General features: G+C 38.3%; 4 long non-coding RNA genes across 4 annotated transcripts; 2 read left to right on the forward strand and 2 right to left on the reverse strand.

Moving 5' to 3' along the window:
- Window positions 1-807: 807 nt before the first annotated feature.
- LOC143133043 (uncharacterized) lies at window positions 808-5605 on the reverse strand. The gene is made up of 3 exons (XR_012988416.1): window positions 5538-5605; window positions 1663-1801; window positions 808-902 (listed from the first exon to the last, which is right to left on the reverse strand). It is a non-coding gene; the product is annotated as an uncharacterized LOC143133043 (long non-coding RNA).
- Window positions 5606-7849: 2244 nt separating this feature from the next.
- On the reverse strand, window positions 7850-9358 carry LOC143133044 (uncharacterized). The gene is made up of 2 exons (XR_012988417.1): window positions 8932-9358; window positions 7850-8013 (listed from the first exon to the last, which is right to left on the reverse strand). It is a non-coding gene; the product is annotated as an uncharacterized LOC143133044 (long non-coding RNA).
- A 5084-nt stretch (window positions 9359-14442) lies between these two features.
- Window positions 14443-16125, forward strand: LOC143132243 (uncharacterized). Its single transcript, XR_012988266.1, has 3 exons — window positions 14443-14571; window positions 15073-15146; window positions 15279-16125. It is a non-coding gene; the product is annotated as an uncharacterized LOC143132243 (long non-coding RNA).
- Window positions 16126-17312: 1187 nt separating this feature from the next.
- Window positions 17313-18562, forward strand: LOC143132242 (uncharacterized). The gene is made up of 3 exons (XR_012988265.1): window positions 17313-17633; window positions 17740-17838; window positions 18033-18562. It is a non-coding gene; the product is annotated as an uncharacterized LOC143132242 (long non-coding RNA).
- Window positions 18563-22496: the final 3934 nt, after the last annotated feature.

Genomic DNA, 22496 nt, shown 5'->3' on the forward strand with positions numbered 1-22496 from the left:
TGTAATAAAAACACTAATAAACAACTAATAAAACTGTATATGATGACAGAGTTGTGTCATTGTTGTGGCTGTACTCCGTGGACTGACTCGGCATGTTACTTTATCTCTTCTCTGCCTCTCCCTCTTCTTACAACGCTGCCTTCATATCTCAGGTGTCGGAGTACTCTAGTGTACTGAAAAGACAGAAGGAGCACACAGAGGCACATTCAAACTCGGCAAACAGTGGCCAACTTTTGTGACAAACATGTTTTTTTTTTTTCCAAACACAATGATGTTGTGTGAACATTCTATTTCAATGGTAAGGGGCCGATCACACTGACTCTTTTTTCACCCCAGGCTACGGAACAATGTGACTGACGTTGCAACGAATGGCTGTATAGAAATAGTCCATATACTATGCACAGTAATTGGTTGCAACGTGCCTCGCGTTTATATGAGCGAGGCGCAAAAAGAAAGAGTCGCATCTCCTGAAAACATGAAGCGTAAGTTAAGAATAGCTACACATTTGAGCCTGCTGCAACAGACAGCTGCCTGACCTAAGTCAGAGAGCTATATTTAGGTAAATATAACATAGCCTATCATAGCAACAACAACATTTACACAATCAATTTCCACCTTACAAGTTTTTAACAGTCACTATACTCGCTTTTTGGAGGTGAAAAAAGTATTAGTGTGAAGGCCATGATCTGATCTAACCCTTCGTAGCTCTCCTCTATGTATGTGGAGAACTACCTCCTCAAACTGTTTGTGAGTGTTTTAAAACATATAATGAAGAGAACTCTGAACTCAACCCAGATCAGACGGAGAGGCTGGAGGAGCACGAGGAGGTGACCCTACAGAAAGTTCGTACATCTGTGGAGCCTGAGGAGTGTTTCCCCTGTCTTTGTATGTTGAGATGAAGGCTGAAAACCAGAAAGATCAATCTGAAATATACTCGGTGTAATGTGTTTTTTTTTCGGTCTTTCCCATCTGTTTTAAGTACAGAACCATTTTAGCCATATGAAGAACATAGACATGCATTCTTTCCTCTGTGTGAACTTCTTCTCACTACTGATGTTTCAGCCTATTGAAGGACACAGCAGAAGGGACACATTAAATTCTTTACTTTATCAGTTGCTTTACCATAAATTGTCTAATCTTCTGACGAGAATAATAATGGATAATGTAGATAAATTACGACAGAATTAGACTTAGATTAGTCAGATTAGCACGCACATCTTCCCAGTAAACCTCCCCACAGAGGTTGCGCCTATGCTGAACTTGAAATGTAACTGTGTAAGCAGCAAATACAATCATTGCACTGTCTGGAGTAGGTATGTCATGGTACCTGACATTTGGTATTCAGTAGGCTACCAGTGACTCACATGCAGCTGATTATATATATAAAAAAAAAATGCAACCCAATTTAAAGTTCAGTGTGCTTTCATATTTCTATTTAAACAATTTCTACATTTGCAGCTTGTCTCAGTTTAAAAAATAAACATGTGACATTTGAAACGAATAACCTTTGTATTCAACTCATAAATAGCACAGTACAGGGGATCGAAACTGTGATCAGTTTTAAAACATCTGCACCTATAACTTCCATGGGCACAGCGCCACTGAGTGGATGTTTATAGTAAGTGAAGAGTGATTCACTGGACTGTGATGAATTCACTTTACCGTCTTCTTCCTCTTGTAATGTTGTAATGCTGCCATCTAGTGTTGAGACAGGTTGTGTCTGTTTCCGTCTCTTCCTGACTCCTGCAGGAATTTGAGCTTCACACTCTAGTTCCTTCACTAGGAAGGAACCCAGGAAACCCTGGAATTAGAATTATTTTGACTTTTTATAATGTTATTTTAATGAGTGTATTACTGTTATTCCTGTAATGTGCTGTGCTCATTTTATACTAGTGAAATGAAATGTAGCACGGAAATATGTCATATCTCATAAAGTCATACACTCTCTTCCCTATGATATTGGTTTCTTTAAAATATTGCAGGCCGAAGTAACAGCTCACACATACATGCACACAGAACTCTTCCCAAGTGAGGAAAGGAGAAATCCGGCAAATTTTCACATAGATCTCCATTTGTCAGTACTGTCGGTAACAAAAAACCCCGAAAACAATCGGTTTTTATCTAGCACGAGTTGCTACAGCCAGCAGCTAATGCGGCCAGGCAGCTACAGCACTACACTCTGGGGCCATGTACATGGGGGCTCACTGACATGCCCACAGAGTGTAGCACTGTACAGCAGCCGCCTGTGTGAAAACCTGCCGGACTACTCCTTTAATAAGACATCGAACAAATCAAACGTTTTTCATAGCATGGCCAGATTAACTAGCCTGATTAAAGCCATACTCATTCAGTTCGTGAAAAGAGTCTGGGGGTTCACAATGGGGAAACGTTTCCATGCGCTAGCATGGTGACAGGTGTAGACTTTGCGTTAACTTTGAACTTTGATCCATCTCCCTGAAAGGAGATCTACTGTAGGTGGCCAGGCAACAGATCAACTATCCCTAATGACATACTCATATGCAAACACAGGTTACTTCAGGTCGCAAATGCAGAGGAGTATAAGGCACATTCTTCATTCAATGGTTCAGTGACAATACTTCAGTGAAAGAAACAATTCATAATGAGTAAAATATTTATGTCTACACTCTGTACATATTTTTGAAAATGCCATCTAAGCCAGAGTATCCCACCATCATTATATTGAATTGATATGAAAACAACAATGAGACGTAAATGATTTTTCCTTGATATAAAAGCTGACATAGGAAATATGCAAGTGTTACCACATCATATTTTCCCTTATATGGTAGTCTAGACTGATCTGAAATAAACCAAAAAAACAAGCATTAGCATGTGTAGATAGCCATTACAATGACCAAGATAAAAGCTTAGGCAGTAAAATTACACTGAAAATAGCCGCCTAGGCCTCAACGGGTTAAAGCATTCTGCTTTTCTGACTCAACTACAAAGAAGCTCAATCAGTGGACTGGAGACAGAAGATGTAAGCTATGCAAGGGTCATGGGTCTTTACGTAAAGCATACTCTGTTTTTCTGCCCTGTGGAGATAGGTGTTAGAGGCTATTAGAAGTCAGCTCTTCTCTTGGATTTTGGGCCAATGGCTATGGCTGAGGCACTCACAGACTATTTGGGGTCATGTTGCAACCTGAATTGAATCTGAGATATGTTTAAATCTTAATGGCCAGAGCAACAAAAATGTGTGTGTTTTCACATCAATGGCTTGCCGTTTGTCTGGTTGTGTTGCTGATTGGATCATAAACAGCCACAGCAATGAACAATATGAAATCTGTTGGCAGAGAACGCGTCATGAGTGTGGAGGGTGGACACCAGACACTGCTGTTGAGCCTTCTGGAGGTATTGAGGGCCTAATTCAACAACACCAATGAAGGAAGGTGCCTGCTTGATAAACACAGTGAAATGCTAATGCAAGTTGCTCTGTTGGTGATGCTTTTTTTTGTGCACTAAGGTTGCTTTGTTGGTGATTTCATTTTTGTTTTGCTTTGGTTCTTTGGTTGGGCATTCAGGCTACTGGCTGGCAGCGCATGTGGTGTGAAGGAGGATTGTTTCGGATCCTGGGTTCAACATGTGGTGCGTTTGTGGCTGCCACCAGCCAACTGTGCATTGTTGCTGTGTCATGGTGTGTAATGTTATGGCTTGTTGATTGACCCCTAAGGGAAATCCTCTTCCTACAGCACAAGGGATTTAACACCTCTCCCATGTATATCTGAAAAAGTATAGCATTGCTATCTGGTCCTTATGTCATGGGGAAAGGTAAACCCTCAGCCCAAGGAGGTTTACACGGAGCTTGCTAGCATGCAACTGGTGCAACATAACTTCAAACTGTGAATTGTAGCACAAAATTAGTTCAGCAACCTGCTTCCTGCAGTTTCATTTGATTTTTGATTTCATTTTTGTTGCTTTAGTTCTTTGGTTGGCCATTCAGGCTTGTGGCAGCACATGTGGTGTGAAGGTGGGTCGTTTGTTTTCAGCAAAAGCCCAGCTCTTAAGATAGGCGACCAAAATGTTCAGCATTTTCACAGCTCAACAGGTATGCACAATGACTGCCCAATGCTAAGAGACCAGATATCATGAACATTTGTCAACTAGCGACTATCTCAAGATAGGCTACTTATCACAAGATTCTGCCAACTGAAGCCTTCAGAGCTGGGTCTGATGAAAGCCTCTCTGCGCCCCTGCAAATTTTAGAGTGGAACAAAGTTGCATTCTGGGAAGGAAGTTGACAATAAACCTTCAACAAAGGTATAAGGGATTCTATTTTTAAAAATAGCACACATCTCTGAGCAAGCTAACGGCCCAGTTGCAGACATGATGTACTTTCTCCTCATGCTGATGCTATTAGGAGTTTCAGATGGTAAGAATTCATGAGAATCTATTAACTTTTGTCATTACTGAATATAGTTTGAATCGTATATGTAAGCCTAAATATTTTTTTGTTAACTGAGGAAATGGGTCTATCTTTAAAAATCTCAAATAGCAAAAACGCAAATATGAGAAGCCAATTTGTTAATCAAATATTGTAATCATTTAAACATTTCACTAAATCTCAGAAGAAGTTTATCTTTCGTCACATACAGGTGTTAATGTAAAATATGGCTTCAATTCAGAGCAAAAACATAATAGGCTTTATAATTTAAATAGGTTGTATTACTTTTTTGTGAATTTAGTTAGTCAATATGTTGTTGAATCTGTTCTAAGGACCATAGATTACTGTCTATGTCAAACCAATAAGTCAGGTATATATTGATCAGTATCTTTGCTAATGGATAAATAGATACTTCATATATTGTCTGTAATAATGCCCTGCAGCTTTTCTATAAAATGTACCTGTTTTGTTTGGCTTCACTGACAGGAAATCATTTCTGTGATGTTATCAAGTCTGGCACATGTAATGGAGTCCAAAGAGAACCTCTTTATCTACAACTAATGACTGATGTCACTGGAAATCAGTTCATTTTAAAAGAAATAACCCAGAATGGTGAAAGACCGATTTTTAGATATAAAAGAAACAAGATTATGTTCTTCAATGAATCATTCAATTCATCTTTAAAACAGAGATTGCACTTTACTGCTATGAACGGGACTATATCTATAAGCCCAGCAACAAAAGAAGACTCTGGAACATATCGAGTAGAGATCATCAATGATGACAAAGGGGTAAATGTGGCAAACATCACAATTCAGATTATTATTCAAGGTAATTGTTCACATGTTTATTATTATTATTATTATAATTATTATTAGAGTGTTTAATTCTCAAAGTATTAATGGTCTTTTCTATTTTTTTTACATTTGCTATTTTATAAAGGACATAATAATAATAATAAATAATAAAGGACAAATGCAAGAATCATTATTATGTTATTGTTATTTAGAATATTAAGTAGTATTTATACATTGTCAAAGTGTCTATCCACCAAGTTTATCTCCAAGTTTATCCACCACCTTCACAGCTCATATAAATATTTTTAGATGCACATAGCGCTGCAGCATCCACTAACCTGATTACAGCATCAGCCTGTCTTGGAGTGATCCTGCTGTGTGGGGCTGTGGGAGTGCTCTGTGTCTGCCAGAGGAGAACACACACACACAAACCAGGTCAGACCACCAAGTGCAATGAGACATGAGTTAGACCCAGGAAAGTGTAAAGACATCTGTACATCGACTTTTCTAACCAGTATGGAGTAAAACTTGTGCCACCTTAAACCGAATTTGAATATGTTGTATTTGCATTTGAATTGCTGAATTTGAACAATTGTATTGGAAAAACGAATTTGAATAGTATATGTTGAAACTGAATTCATTAGATTGTAACTGAATCTCAGGCAACTTGAAATTGAATATAATATTTTGAAATTGAACTCATTTGCTCTGATACATAAATTATCCTGACTGAAAATTTCGCTCTTGGAACTTTCACATTCAGTTCTCAAAATTCAGTTTCAAAACGTGAAATTCAATTTCAGTCTACTGAGACAAAAACAGCTGGTAGCTCAGGAAAAGCAATCTAGTGCAGAGCTATTGTGATCGCGTGACTAGTGCCGAGCGCGAAGCAGAGCATAGTGTGGGCACTTGGTTTGCACGGTTATTAGATCTGCACGCACGATTCATAAAACACATTCCGATTGTAGGCCTACTGTCTCACCTACCGTTTATGTAATTTTAAACAAATAAAACATTTGTTGCAGTATTATTTCAAACTTCTAGCTTGTCAATCCTTGAAATACAGAACTAGGCTACCCAGCCATCAAACATCGATGTAGCCTAGGCCTACTTACCTACCGTTTTTGTAATTTTAAACAAATAAAAATGTTTTTGCAGTATTACATCTAAAACTTCTAGCCTGTCAATCCTTGAAGTACAGAACTACCCAGCTAGCCATCAAACATCGATGTATGGTCTTACCTACCGTTTTTGCAATTTTAAATAGGCTAAAATTTTTTTTACAGTATTACATTTCAAACTTCCAGCCTGTCAGTCCATACAGAACTACTCAGCTAGCCATCAAACATCAATGTACTGTCTACCAATTGCAAACTTCTAGCCTGTCATTCTTTAAAATGTCATGGGCATAACTTTCTCTCGTTTTCGTTTTTCCTACTCAACTACTGCTCTATTTCTTATCCTGGACTGCCACCTAATGGATAGAAAAGGCAACAACCTAGTAATTATGTGAATAAAAATCTACATGTTTGAATGAACAAAAAAGGACAAATCATTACCGTTTTCTTACGTTTAAAGCCACTCTTGTAATACTATGATGTGTAGGCTACCTTTATTTGCTTCCAATTACATATGGTTATGGTTACGCTTTTGTCCAAAGCAACATAAATACAAAACAATATAATACTTAAAATTGAACAGGGAACAAATGAAGATGTTGGTCAGACTATAATAAAGAGAATAGCAATAATAAACAACCATGTCAATTCAATCAATAGCCTAATGACATAAACAATGAGAAAAAAGGGAAAATAGTAATAATAAACAATGTACATTCAGTCAATAATATAATACAAATAACAATAGCATGGTAAGACTACATTATGGAGAATATCAATAATAAACAACAATGTCAAATTAATCAACAGCCTAATGAAAATGAAACAATACTATACAAACCATAAGTGTTAATTCAAGTGCATGTTGAACAGATACGTCTTTAGACCCCTGTTAAAAGACCCAAAACTATCACAGGAACAGAGAGCACTGGGCAACTCATTCCACCAACATGGAACCACTGAGGAAAAGTCTTGAATTTGACCTATGTCTGGTCGACACAACAGACACTCTTCAGAAGACCGCAGTGGGCAGTTGGGGATGTACGTCTTGATCATTGAATTAAAATAACAAGGAGCAGATCCGGTCAGTGTCCTATAGGCCAAAGTGAGATATTTAAATTTAATTCTGCCTAATAGGGAGCCAATGGAGAGTAACTAGGAGAGGAGTTACATATGTCTTTGGCTGATTAAAGACCAGGCGTGCGGCAGCATTCTGAATCAGCTGTAACAATCTTACTACACAAGCAGGTAAACCAGCTAATAGTAAATTACAATAGTCCAGCTTGGAGATGACCATGGCCTGAACAAGAAGTTGTGTGGAATCCTGTGTCAGATAAGGTCTGTTCTTCCTTATGTTGCAAAGGATAAACCTACATGATTTTGCAATTGCATCATATCTAATATCAGCTGATTACACACATAAACTAAAATTTAGATTGCCCATACATTTGGAAATCCATTTGGAAATCCATCACCACCAATGGCAAACAATTGGTGATGGTGAATTGGCAAACATCAATTCCAGAGAAAACAACAGTGGACATGTTTATTAGTGTGTAAAGTGTTTTACAATATGTGTTGCATCTTGCAAAGATATTTATTAAGAGAAATCAAGCTTCGGTGTCCATGTCTGATCGGTGCCAGTCCATTGTCCTCAGTCTATCTCACTGTCCACTGTTCATTGAGGCCTCTCAACCTATGAAAATAAAACCAACAAACAATCAGTGTTTAGCTTAAAGGTCTACTGTGAGTCTTTCTCGTTAATTGTTTATTCATCTCTGCGCAAAGAGGTCTCATAAGCATCAGGCAATCAGGATACACAAGTCTGTGCACCTAAGAGACAATCAGTTGTTTCTCACACACACATGCATACCTTGGATCGTATACATCATAATAAATATCATTACACCTTCTCTGCACACACACGACTTGGTCAATACAATGAGTTAATTAAGAACCAAGGACATTTCTATCGTCATACAACACTATTTGCAATCTACACACACATTACTGAAACAGAAGTATCAAGACAACACACAGTTAAAGTATAATAATTAGGTTATTGTAATATACTGTGTCTATTTCTCAATAACATTTACAAAATCTGCATGGAGTCGATGAAGAAGCATAAATCAGCCTGTAGAAATACTGTTAAACTAGGGTCTCTTGAGTCTTGATCATATTATCGATATAGAACATATTCAGTTTGAAACTCTTAGAAGCTAGCTAGCTACCATTTGCTAACAAAGTTATCGCAATCCAGTTGTCTGGCAACATCACGGCACGAAAAAATTGCCCCACGTAGCATTAGCTAACAGACAACACAACGATGAAAAAAGCTTAACTAGGGGGACATATCCAGTTTTCCATGAATGATACTGTTTAACCTGAGATTGTAACGTGTTCTTACAGGCCTAAAAGGCACAATGATATGACAATGACCAATCATATTGTTCTATCAAAGAGTAACGTTATAGTAGTCTAACTGGTTCTGAACTATGGAAAAAACTTTAACTTAGTCGATGAAACTATGCTGGCTAGCCAGCCAGCGCTAGCATATAATGTACATTATATAAAGTAACGTTAACAGACATGGCATATGATATCAACTTACTTGGACGTTTTCTGATGTGCCAGTCGCTTCCATCTCTTCTTTCTCTGTTCGACACTGTAAGGAGGTTCAGGAGACAGCTTGCTAAGAGGGTGCTATGCTCTTTGCTTCGCGCTCGGCACTTGTCACGCGATCACAATAGCTCTGCACTCGATTGCTCTTCCTTAGCTACCAGCTGTTTTTGTCTCGGTAGACTGAAATTGAATTTCACGTTTTGAAACTGAATTTTGAGAACTGAATGTGAAAGTTCCAAGAGCGAAATTTTCAGTCAGGATAATTTATGTATCAGAGCAAATTAGTTCAATTTCAAAATATTATATTCAATTTCAAGTTGACTGAGATTCAGTTCCAATCTAATGAATTCAGTTTCAATATATACTATTCGAATTCGTTTTTCCAATACAATTGCTCAAATTCATATTCAAATTCATATTCAAATTCGGTTTAAGGTGACACAAGTTTTACTCCATAGATGTGTCTCTGCTGAAGAAAAAGCAGCCAGAACAGGAGAAGGACTTTACAGACATCGTGTATGCTGATGTTCGACATGGAGAGTGAGAAAGGATTGGGGGGTCTCTCAGGATTGGGGGTCTCTCCCATGCCTGGTCCTGGTTCAAGTTAAGCCTCTGCTTACCTTTATGTAATAACTGCATCACTACAATTTGAATATGACCGTGCAAGTTATTCTGTTGCAGCTTTGTTTTTGAAACAACCTGCTTTATATTTCAGCTATACTATTTTGTTGTTAATTTTAAAATACAAGAGATACTGTTTACTATATTCAATAATTGTATTCTACCAAGTTAGCCATTCATTCGGTGATGTAAATTCTCAGTTTATTCTGTTAATTAGAAAATAATTCCAAAATTCTGCTTATAGGGTTTAAATCTTAAAATACATCTACATGTGGACCAAAGAAGGGCTTATATCAAAACATTGCACCTTCTTATTAAACTACTCCATTATTTTTCTTTGAGTTCTTTTGTGAGAACTGGCCCATTGTTATGTCTTAAATTATATTATTATTATTATTATTATTATTATTATTATTATTATTATTATTATTTCCGAAATTAAAATAAAATGTTTGGAAAAAAAGTGTTAAAATAAATGGTAACACTTTACTTGACAGTATCGACATAAGAGTGACATGACACTGTCATGACACATGAGACCTAATCCTAACCCTAGCCCTAGCCCTAATCCTAACCTTAACTTGTTATGACAAAAACCGAATGTCACTTAATAACAGAAGCGTTATGACATAAATGTTTATGACTTGTTTATGATACGTTCATGACAGTGTCATGTCACTCTTATGTCGACACTGTCAAGTAAAGTGTAACCAAATAAATATTAGGGAGATCAATGTAGTTGTGACTGATAAGTATCTTTGACATATTATATTTATGTTTCCAGGACTCCAGGTGTTAATGCAAAATACAATACTGACTATGTCCAGAAGTGCTGCAAAGTTAATTAAATCTGCAACTTTTACTTTGAATCTGCTCAAAGGCACTGACAAAATATCAGAGGACAAATTACTTCCTCCTTTTAAAAAGGTATCACACTATCAAAGTATCAGACTGCAAGGCAAAAAAAAGAACATTTTCCACTGTGGTTTCACTGACAGGAGTTGCAAGTCACCATTATTTTACCTTTCTATATTTGGCAAACGACAAACAAAGTGAGTCTGAGAAAAACCCATGCAGTACACCTTTCGAAACCTCTACAGATCTGCAGAGCCGCTGCCTACAGCTCTCCAACCACAGTGTATCATAGGAAATGTTCTTGACTCAGAAGGCCAGTCACACACAAACACTCAGTGGTGTAGTAAAGGCACGCTGTTTGTCTGCAACCTTTTGAGCAATATCCAAAGCTGCATAATGGGGAAAACATTTGAATACATAGATAAGGGTGTGAGGCTTCTAGGAGGTACTCTATTTTCAAGGATATAAAGGACTCAAATTGCTGATAACTTTTAGTGGTCTTATTGTAGAAAGTAATGCTGCTGACACTGGGGTTTCTGGTGGTAAGATGCCATGCATAACAGAACAGCTGTTGGCTTGAGTATAAACATAGAGGCGAACACAAATATACATATACATAAAACTGGATTAAATGAGGTTGGAGCTTGCAGGGCAAGAAGAGCTGGTGACTGGCGACCACCCTCTACAGTACCTTGCATCTAATGTGTGTACAGTATAGGAGACAGAAGGAAGGTCACGGTCCATTTTAGATGCTGTATGAATACCTCTTTCTAAATATCCCCTCTCAAGGGGCCCTACACCACACTGGGTTATCACCACACTGGCTGAAAAGACGAGAACACTCTCCACTGCAGCTCTGTAATAGGGCCGCAGTTACGGTCATGGCTCAGATTTTTCTTATAGACTTTGTTGATGCAGAAACGTCATACAGCTTTATATATGTGACCTTTTACAGGCAAGGAAGTCCTTCTAGAAACCACTTGCTGCATCTCTCTGTCTCTCTCTCTCTCTCCTTCTCCCTCTCTCTCGGCCTCTGTCTCTGTCTCACATACACCATTAAAATGTTTTGTCCTACCACAGCTGTCTCTGTCTCACATACACCATTAAAATGTTTTGTCCTACCACAGCTATCTCAAGCCGCATTCTATGCCGCATTCTAGATTTTCTCACTTTCTCACTGTCAATTTGTTACTGTAAACTGAGATCACAATGGTATTGAAATGAATGAATGAGTGTTTGGATGTTTTGATGCATCTTTGATGCAATAGCTGTACTGCAGTAACTTCATTTTTGTGACATTCCAAGCAGAGAAACAAAGTTAGACAACGGTGAAAAAATAAAAGGCACATGTCAAAGTTTAAACTTGCATACCTTGCTTCATCAGACAAAAATTAAGTCAATATATTTTAGGATAAAATGTTACATTTACATGTATAAAATTACATTACATTTAAAGCAACACCAAAGAGTTTTTTGTACCTTAAAATAATGTTTCCAAAATTCAGTGGTTCAACAACTCGTAACAGGGTGAGCGGCAATTTTGCATTCACTTCGCGGCCCTCTATCGGCTATAACCGCACTATGTAAGTTTGCCAGATCGGGTAGTGGATCTGTAGTTCGATGGAATGAGACATAAGAAACTACAAATTTGACTTGCATCTGATGTCGCAATACATCTTACTTTTATAAGTCATGCAAAATATTCTACCTTGTCTGTGGACATCGTTATTTGCAAAGCCTGTGCTGGATAAACAAATATGTGTCATTGTGAATACTTTAAGACCAGACATGGTATTGTATTCTGAGTGTGAGCAAATCACTCACCACACCTGCTTTATTGAGCTGACTATTCTCTTTGAAGATGATGGAGGAAACCATTGAAAGGAAGACATTTAAGTATGCTAAACTAAAAGCAAAAGCAACGGAACAAGGCTGGCAAGCACACACAAGACCAGTGGAGATAGGTGTTAGAGGTTTTGTAGTGAAGTCAGCCACACCACTTCTATTAGGTTTTGGTTTTTGAGGACGATCACTGAAACAAGCTGTTTGAGGCCACTGAAAATGCAAGCCAATGGTTAAGGCTGAGGCACTTGGGGTCATGTTAAGACCTGACTTGACTCATATGAAATCTTATCACTTACACACATCAATAAATAGAATACAGTAAAAAGGAGTATATTGTACTTCCCTAAAAGGCCTAATGTCATAAATAAATAAAACTAAAACTACTGCACAGTACTTTACATATATTCCTCCTGTCATTGGGCTTAGTGACTGCCGCCAGCCAATTGTGTCCTTTTGGGTAATTTTTTATAGGCTTAGTTGTTGATTGGCCTCTGTGGCAGGCAGCACATGTACGGATCCTGGGTACAACATACAGTGCGTTTCATGTGGTGTAATGTGAAATGTGTTGGTTGAACAGCCACTGTGGGAAAGCCTTTCATAGTACAAGAATTCAACATCTTTCCTGTGTATGTCTGGAATTACCTCACCAATAATGGCATGGTTTTCTGTCTCCCTATGGATTATTTACAACATCCCTATTGACTGAGTGCAGATATCACAATGGATTTCGACTTACTGTCATACAACATAAAAACATACAAAAGTATGGCCTTCGTCTTTGTTAAAGATGCCAGTAAGCTCATATTCATATTTTATCCACTAGGGGGCAGTGTAGTACGGTGGTGCATTGCATTCACATCACAAAAAAATAATAATAATCATCTCGTAATTATGAGTTAAGGATAGGATCCGTGCTGAGGATCTAAACAGCCTTTCAATAAAAGCAAGCACATATTTCCTACTGATTTCCTGCTTTGAATGACTTTCGTACTTTGAGAGATTAACATGTCTTTAAGTGGCATGAAAAATAAGCCTGTCAAATCGCCAACAACCCCAAATAAAAGGCAATACAATGCTGCACGTTGACAGTCCTAACCAGTAGGTGGAGGTAGGCCTACTACTACGCATAGGGCTACCTCAATCCACGTTGTCACACGTACGCCTATTGTTTATTTTGTGCAGAATTCTTCTTACTCTTCTTATGTAACCCTTTCGTAAATGGACTGAAGTTGGCTCTAAATATCTACTTTTATCGATTATGCTAACCGTTAGCATCTCTATAGGATTTCTCATATACATTAGCCATAAGCTAACACATTAGTTTCTATTCTGTAACTTGAAATGCTAGTCTAAATGATTGCTCTTAAACAAAACATCGAAGGAAATAACTGATATGTACTCTGTTGGTCTGCTTAGTTTTACAGTGAATCCTAAGTAAAGGTTTGAAAGGAACTTCAGCTTCAGACTTTCTCTTGGGAAGCTTAGGTCTATCTTCTCTAATGTAGCTAGCTAGACCATGTCATTGCCACACACAAGTGGGGGCAGAATGGGAAATGTGTCATCATAATTATCTCGTAATTACGAGATAATATGTCATAATTATGAGATACTATCTCGTAATTATAAGATAATTATTTTTTTTTGTGATGTGAATGCAATGCGCCACCGTAGTGTAGCCTGGGAGTTGTCATTTCAAGATATTTTTGTATATCGAGAGAATGTGTGAATTTTACTAAATTATGCACTAATTTTACTAAATTGTGGACTCATTTTACTAGATTGTGCGCTTGTTTTACTACATAGTGTGTTTGTTTGACTAAATTGCGAGCACAATCTAGTAAAATGAAAGCACAATTTTGTAAAATGAGCGCACGTTTTCTGGATATACACAAAAAATATCATCAAAGCCCAGCTCTTAAGACAGGGGACCAAAAGGGGGACAAAAGGAGTCTGAAACAGACCAACATGCATTTTTCACAGCTCAAAAGGTGGGCACAGACTTTTCACTGCTCGGACACCAGATATTTTGAAAGTTTGTCAACTAGCAACTATCTCAAGACAGACTATCACAAGATCTTGCCAATTAAAGCCTTCAGGGCGGGGTCTGATGAAAGCCTCTCTACACCCCTGCAACCTTTACAGTGGAACAATGTAGTTGCATTATGGGAAGGAGGTTGACCATAAACCATCAACAAGGCATACACGTTTCCATTGTTCAAAGAAGCACACATCTCTGAGCAAGCTAATGGCTCGGTTGCAGACATGATGTGTTTTCTTCTCACACTGATGTTATCTGAAGTTTCAGATGGTAAGAATTCATAGGAATCTATGAATCTTTTGTCATTACTAAATACAGTTTAACGGGTCTATACCGTATGAGTCTAAATAAAAATGAGGACCCTCTTTAGAAACCTCAAATTGCAAAAACTCATTGTTAAGGACATATTGTCATCATCTAAGCATTTCATTAAACCTCTGAAGAAGTTGTCATACTGGTGCTGATGTAAAGTATAGCACCATGAGTTTAGAGCAAAAATTGAAAAAGTAAGGCTAAAAATAGTTATTCAAAAAATGTAAATGACATTTTTTCTTATGTACATTGATTCATTCAGTTAAAGTTGTCAATATGTTGTTGACTCTTTACTAATGACCATACTTTACTGACTGTATCAAACCAATAGCTGTGTCACATCACACAAGATATATATAGATTTTCTGCAGGTTAAAATAGATACCTCATATTTTTTGGAATACTGCCCCGTAGATCCTCTTTAAATTTATCTGTTGACTTGTTTTGCTTCATTGACAGGAAACACTTTTATCTGTGATGCTACCAAGTCCATTACATGCCATGGAGTCCAAGGAGAACCTCTTTATCTACAGGTGACCCTTAATGCCACTGGATATCGCCTAGTTTTAAAGGAAATAACCCAGAATGACGTGAGAGCGATTTTTAGATACAGAAGAAACCAGATTCTGTTCTTCAATGAATCATTAATTTCATCTTTAAAACAGAGATGGCACTTTACTGCTATGAACGGGACTATATCTATAAACCCAGCAACAAAAGGAGACTCAGGAACATATCAAGTAGAGATCATCAATGATGACAAAGGGGTAAATGTGGCAAACATCACAATTCAGATTATTATTCAAGGTAATTTTTCCACATTTATTAGATGTTTGTGTTTACTTCTCAAAGTAAGTAAATGATCTTTTCTATCTATTTAAATTTGTGATTTAATTACACAGTATATATAAAGGACAAATAAGACCACAATAATCATAGAACCCCAAAACTGAAAAAGTTGGGATGTTGTGTAAAATGCACACAAAACAGAATGTTATAATCTGCAAATCTTGTAAACCCATATTTACCTGCAAAATCGACATCCAGAGACTTCTTTGTAAACAAGGGACAGGGCTGAAAAACAATATATGGCTGTGGTATTTTGAACCTCAGATGGCACTGCATTAAAACCAGACCTGTTTCTGTAAAGAAAATCATTGTATGAACTCAGAAAAGTTTGATGCTCAATTTGCAAATGCTAGCGTACACTTTACCATGCAAATAATTAATTGTATCAAGATATGATACAGAAATGCCTCTGTCTTATCTGGATCTGCACTCATTTAAGATCGACTGAGGTAAAGTTGAAAACAGTCCTGTGGTTAGACCAATCAAAATTTGTAATTAAATCATAGATACTGTATCCTCTTGGCTAAAGAGGAGAGAGAGAGACTATTTCATTTGTTATAGTGCTCAGTTCCAAACCCAGCATCTGATGGTGTGGAGGTACATTAGTGCCTATGGCATGTCTGCAGTCCAGACCTGTCAAATTGTGTGCATCATGTAATGAAAAACATAATTAAAAAGACCCCAGGCTATTTAGCAGCTGAAATCCATATTGAACATTCCCAGAGCTCTAGCCACTGGTCTCCTCAGTTCCTAAACATTTACAGAATGTTGTTAAATGAAGAGATGAAAAGAAACACAGTGCTAAAAAGCCCTATACATGTATGAGACATGTTGCTGGCGTTTCTGTTTTCCCATATAGGTTTAGTCAGATTTGTTTCCCCTTTTTCGCATCCAATTTCCCATCAAGGATTCCCGGGACACTGAAAGACCGGGGTGCACAAAACTTGGTGGGCATGTAGCCCCACAAGGATAGCATGGAACCATTCTTTTTCGTTTTGATCTGGACTGGACTGGACCCCCTGAAAGGAGGGTAGGGTGGGCACAGTTTTCTGTAAATATCTCGAGAACTGTATGGTTTAGGAGGACCATTTTTTTTTGTATGTTGATCTTAAGGGGCCATGTCAACCCATTCCATAACCACTCATTTCATGTATAGCGCCACCTAGTTAAAAACGAAAAAGTAAAAATGAGGTGTTGTAATCGCAGGTATCTGTGACCTAACATGGTCAAAACTGCACGAAATTGGAATTGTAGGATCATTATGACACCCTCTGAATGCACACCAAGTTTCGTGGAATTCCGTTCATGGGGGGCTATACAATAAATTAATTTATGTGTACATTTAATGACCGTACACCAACAGAGTTTTCTGTGAATATCTTGAAAACTGTAGGGCCTAGGATGACCACTTTTTTGCATATGTTTGCCTCCAGGGGTCATGTTAACCAATTCCATATGCACACATGTGCATAAACAGATATTCACACACACACATACATTCACAGTAATCATACGTATGGCACATACACACACAGTAGATATATGTACGCATGCATGCGTTGCATGCATGCAATCAGTAATATTGAATATTGTGTGTTCATTCACATTAGTGGCGATCAAAGACTTTGATCGACCCTCCACACACACACACACACACACACACACACACACACACACACACACACACACATGAACACGTACACGTACACGCACACATGCACACAATTCAACAATTTCTCAGAATTATGAACAGGCAAGATGGGGGTGGGGATACCTCACTGGCAGATACCAGTGAGAATTGAGTGTGCATAATGCAATTCAGTGAGACAGTTAGAATCATATATGCCTTTCACCTTTTGTTTTTAGCCAGCAGCCAGACCAGCAGATACCCTGACTTTGCTGAATTACTGAAACTAAGCAGGAACAAAGTAGGAAATGAACACAATTTGACAAGCGTGACTTATTTTTGTGGAAAAAATGTGCCGGACTGGGCGGCGGTCATATTTTGTGTTGTTGTTGTTATTATTTAGAATATTAGGCACTGCTTATTAAACATTGTCAAAGTGTCAGTATATAATATATTAAATATATTTTAGATGCACACAGCACTGTGACATCCACTAACACACTGATTACTGTCAATGACAACCCCAAGATGGAGACACCTGTTTGTAAGTATGTCTTTAAGAGTCATTCATTAATTAATTGATTTATTTATATATGTCAATTCCATACAATAATATTTTGTGAATAACTATTCTCTTTAAACATATTTAGACATGATTACAGCATCAGCTTGTCTTGGCATGATCCTGCTGTGTGGGGCTGTGGGAGTGTTCTATGTCTGCCAGAGGAGAACACACACACACAAACCAGGTCAGACCACCAAGTGCAGTGAGACATGAGTTAGACCCAGGTGTAAAGTGTGAAATCTGAATTTTTAGATTTCAGAACATTGTCCTTCGATGATGACTTGAATTGTTCTAGGTGATCACAGCTGAATTTGGGATTATTAACACTCCATGCTGTTTTGATGCATGTACCCCCCACCTTCCTGTCTTCCTCTTTAGCTGAGACTACTGAACTGGAGTATGCTGTTGTGTCTACACTGAGAAGAAAGAAAAAGCAACCAGAACAGGAGAGTTGTGAGGAGGAAATGGACCACAGGGAGGGGAACTTACCTGCAGCCATTACAGATTCTCCGATTGTAGAGCTAGAGGAGTCTGTGTATGCTGATGTGCGACATAGAGTGTAAGGGTCCTGTCCGTGCTCCTTTGTTTGTTCCCCATGTGCTTTGTGTTTACCTGCCTGTCACCTGTCTTTGTCTCCGCCCCATCTCCTTATTTGGTCTGTGCTTCCTGTCTTGTTAGTTTTCCCTCCGTTTCTGTTTCCACACCTGTTCCCCGTTATTGTCTTGTTGGCCTCGTCCAGTCCTCTGTCTTTCTGTTAATTAGTCTGTTAGTTTAATATTGGTTTCCACCTGTCTCTTGTTTTACCTTGATCATTGTCCACCTGTGCCCTGTTACCCATTGTGTATGTAAACCCTCTGTCTCCTTTCCGTCCTTGTCGGTTATTAGTCTATGTGGTTTGTGTTTAAAATAAGATTCTTGCAACTCTGAAGATTGCCTTGCCGTACTTTGCCCTACGTTTGGGTCAAGCCCTTGCAGCGGTGACATAGAGAGTGAGAGAGGATTGAATGGTCTCCCATGCATGGTCCTGGCTGAGGATAAACCTCTGCTTTCCTTTATGTGAAAACTGCATCACTACATTTTAAACATGACCATGCAAAAGCTATTCTATTGCAGCTTTGTTTTTTGCAACCTGATTTATTTTTCAGATATTAAATAAATACATACTATTTTGTTGTTAATTTGCAAGACATATTCTACTGTTTATCCCATTTATTAGTTGTACTCCAAAATTAGCAGTTTATTCTGTTGATGTTAATTCTCAGTTTATTCTGTTAATTCAAAAATAATTCCAAGCATTGAATGTGTATATATAGAAAATTAATATATTATTATTATTTTATATTTAAAAGTTAAAGTGTGAGTGACAAAAAAATGTGTTAAAATAATAATTTATGCTAGTCTTGATTTTAAATAAACAAATAACATTTTAAATAAACAAATAACATTTTTAAAAAATAAACATTAGAGAGATCAATGTAGTTGTGATTCATAATTAGTAATAAATAAGTAATTCATAATCTTTGACATATTATGTTGATGTTTCCATGACTCTCGGTGTTAATGCATACATACTGTATACACCCATTAAACCTGCCTCCCCAGGCCAAGAACACAACAAAGAACCCTACATGCAGCAGTCTGACTGCACACCATCAGTGGGGTGTACTACGAATCTCAATTAGTGGGTTAGCGAGGTAGGGGAGACCGGGGCTGGTTGGAACAAGGGCAGGTTGAGACACTGTTAATATCCAGGCTACTAGAGGGAGCTGCAACAAAATTCCAACACTAAACTGACGGCCTAAACTCACGTATGTAACTGGTCTCCAGGTCATTAACCCTTTAGGTGAGAACAACTTTTTGATTTTGTAGTGTCAAAACTTAGAATATGCACCTCCCACTAAATACATCCTAGAAGGGTAATAGTTATATAAAAAATATTCATTATAATTGATTGCTAGGGGACTCATCTATAATTTAAAATGAAGTTTAAAAACCTGAGGTGACCGATATTAGCAGGCTAACAGCATTGGCACACTGATTTTGGGGTTGGTTGGCACATACATTCTCTATGGCTATTTTGTGACAAATCTATAAACTTTGTATTTTACACATAAAAACATCATCAATCTTTATTTTAACATTGTTATTGTAATTACTGAACATAGTTTTACATTTGGAAGCATTTCAGACATTTTTAAACATTTGAAGTAAAAAAAAATCGGTAGGGACCAAATTGGTCTTGACGGTTGGCCCTACTGAAGAAAAACACACAGAAAAGAAATCAGCAAAGCCCTACAGGTAGTGATATAGATGAGCACTTCAAACAAAAGCAAAAGGAGTACTGCAAAGGACTATAACATAGGTGTTCCAACCAACCCCGACTACATGTGCCAACCAACCCCGTGCATGGGGCAGGTTGGAACACGTGCACAACACCACTTTAATCATATATAACTCAAAACAAGGGATCATTTGTTGACATTGAATGTATACATTTTGTATCTGAGATCCCAAGCTTTCAGTTAATCACAAATTGACCAATTCAACGCATTGTAAGACGGAGAAATATAACCGAGAGTGAAAAGTGTTCCAACCAGCCCCGGTCTCCCCTATGTTGCGCTCAAAGCCAGGGTATACTGTGACACGAAAGTGGATCTGTTTTAGTGTCGCTATATCACCATGGTATCTTATGCTGTCAACCAAACCTGGTCGGGAGGAGGTTATGTGCTAAATTATAGCTCAAATCGTGTAATCTACCGAACACTGACCAATCAACTGTCTTAAAAAACGAAGTTATCTCACGTGTAGGATTCTGTCATATATCTTACAGGTGGAGCTCCGCCTTTACTAACATTTTGGATCTCGAATGCGCTTTAATAGTGCTGTGTGTGCAAATATCCCACTATGGAGGGGCATACCATACAACAACTGATGACAATTGATTTATTTGATGTTATAGGTTAGACACAAAAAATCACCGCAGTGTAGATTAAGCTATCGCTCATGAATGCGGAAGTAATTGTTTTTAAATAGAGGCGGTCTTGTGCGTCTCCACGTTACACGATTGGCCAAAGTCATCCCAACACCGAGAACGCGCACAGATCTGAGCTGAAAGCCTAGTTTGACAAATATATCACATAACTGCTATCGTAGTATCACTTAACGTATACCCCTGAGTCAAGGCTTTGTCAAGCCTCGATATGTCTACATAACCTAGATATGTCTAACGTGCTTCGTAGTATACCCCACAGGCTAAATGTCTAAATCCCTACTGTCATCCTATTACATGCCCACTAGACCCCATTCCTAAGACATATCTCCCACCATTATACCAGCAATCAAACATGTAATTAATGCTTCACTGGCACAAACAAACCATACACCACAACACATCAACTTCAAAACTGATACCCTCGCTCACACTTATCAAAGTGGCAAGAAACTTAGGTGTCATGATTGATGACCAGCTAATCTTCTCTGACCATGTTGCTTCTGTTGCCCAATCGTGCCTCTTCACATTATTCAATATAAGGACAATCAGACCGTACCTAACCCAACATGCCACCCAGCTCTAGTACAGACCATGGTTATCTCACAGATTGACTACTGCAACACACTCCTCACAGGCCTTCCAGCTTGTGCTGTAGAACTGCTACAGACGGTCCAGAACGCTGCGGCCCTTCTGGTCTTCAATCAACCAAACAGGGAACTCATTACCCCACTGTTCATTCAGCTCCACTACCTTAGCCACCCACATCCAATTCAAGTCACTAATGCTTACATACAAATTGATTGCTTTGCTGGCACTGCCGCCCCCACACCCACGGCAATCCAGACTATTTTAATCTGTGGTTCCTTGATGGTGGAACGATCTGCCTAGTGCCACTAGAGCAGCAGGGATGTCCCTCTCTGTCTTCAAATAGCTTTTGAAGACGCATCTCCATTTTGGGCTAGACTGGCCTCGGCTTTCTAACAGTCTCCTCTGCACTGTAGCTTAGATGTTATTCTATTGCTGTAAGTTGCTTTGGGTAAAAGTGTCTCCCAAATGAATAAACGTAAATGTAAATGGGTCTGTCAAGTGATACTGTGGACTGTGTCCAGGGGCTCTGCAAAGTGAATTGAATCTGCAACTTTTACGTTCAATATGCTCAAGGGCACTGACAAAATATAAGAGGACAATGGAGTTCCTCCTTTTAAAAAGGTGTCGGTATCAAAGCATTAGTCTGCAAGCCAAAGCAAAAACATTTTCCACTGTGGTTTCACTGACAATAGTTGCACATCACCATAACTTTCATACAAATGAAAGACAAAGGAAAGAAACAAGTGTTTTTTAAAAAAAAACATGCAGTACACCTTTAGAAACCTCTACAGATCTGCAGAGCCGCTGCCTACAGCTCTCCAACCACAGTGTATCACAGGAAATGTTCTTGACTCAGAAGGCCAGTCACACACAAACACTCAGTGGTGTAGTAAAGGCACGCTGTTTGTCTGCAACCTTTTGAGCAAAAACCTGAAGCTGCATAATGGGGAAAACATTTGCATTCATAGATAAGGGTTTGAGGCTTCTAGGAGGTACTCTATGTTATCACAAAGGACTCAATATGTTTGAATAGGAATTCTATCAGGTTTACCAAGTGACTGTTGTCAAATTAGAAAACATTTTCCTTGAACCTTTTATTGAGAGCCACTCAGAAACAGGTGGGGAGCTACTGGTAGCTTGTGAGCTACTGTACCTGTTGGAGACCCCTGGAGTAGGGTACCAGGATAAATAGCATGGAAGTTAGCAGGGCAAGAAGAGCTGGTAGCTGGCGACCACACTCACGCCTTGCATCTAAGATCACA

Source organism: Alosa pseudoharengus, unplaced genomic scaffold (assembly GCF_046254945.1).
Source record: "Alosa pseudoharengus isolate Yale_2024_CS ecotype anadromous, Long Island Sound unplaced genomic scaffold, YU_APseudo_1.1 YU_APseudo_1.1_scf_19, whole genome shotgun sequence".
Classification (NCBI taxonomy): Eukaryota; Metazoa; Chordata; class Actinopteri; order Clupeiformes; family Clupeidae; genus Alosa; species Alosa pseudoharengus.